This window comes from Curcuma longa, chromosome 8 (assembly GCF_044706935.1).
Source record: "Curcuma longa cultivar G26 ecotype Majalengka, Jawa Barat chromosome 8, ITB_CL_G26_1.1, whole genome shotgun sequence".
NCBI classification, from domain to species: Eukaryota; Viridiplantae; Streptophyta; class Magnoliopsida; order Zingiberales; family Zingiberaceae; genus Curcuma; species Curcuma longa.
The window spans coordinates 3,932,185-3,932,720 of NC_133868.1; positions in this window are offsets into that span (position 1 = coordinate 3,932,185).

Consider the following 536-nt stretch of genomic DNA (forward strand, 5'->3'; position numbering starts at 1 on the left):
CCTCAATGAGTTTTTCGCCCAATAAACTCGATTTTCATTAATTGGACTCTGAACAAAAATTGTAGAGCATCAAATTATCTTTAATTTGGTGGGTTGACCGATCCATAACTCCGTCTGAGCCAAAAGTTATGATGGTTCAAAGTTTGATCTGCAGTTTGGGCAGAGCACCCAGCGCGGTAGTAGTTAGGAGGCACGATCATGCTATTTATCATGGCCTAGAGAAGGAATCATGCTATACACCCTGAAGAAAAGTTGTAGATTTTGAAGTTATTTTCATTTTGGTAGGTGGCATGGCTCGTGGATCAATCTAAGATGAAAGTTATGTCGATTTTACTTTTAGTCTGCAAAATTGTCTAGTTAGAAGACATGGCTTGAAAGTTCACCTTGAGGTTTTCTGCGGGCACGGCCGTGTTTACTTTGTTGTTCTTTTTTCTCCATTTCTTTGTGTTTGCTGCATAGGAGACTCACCCGTGATGATGAACATGGCCAGTGCGAGTCTCTTTTCTCTACTTCTTGCTCCACTATCAAATATGCAT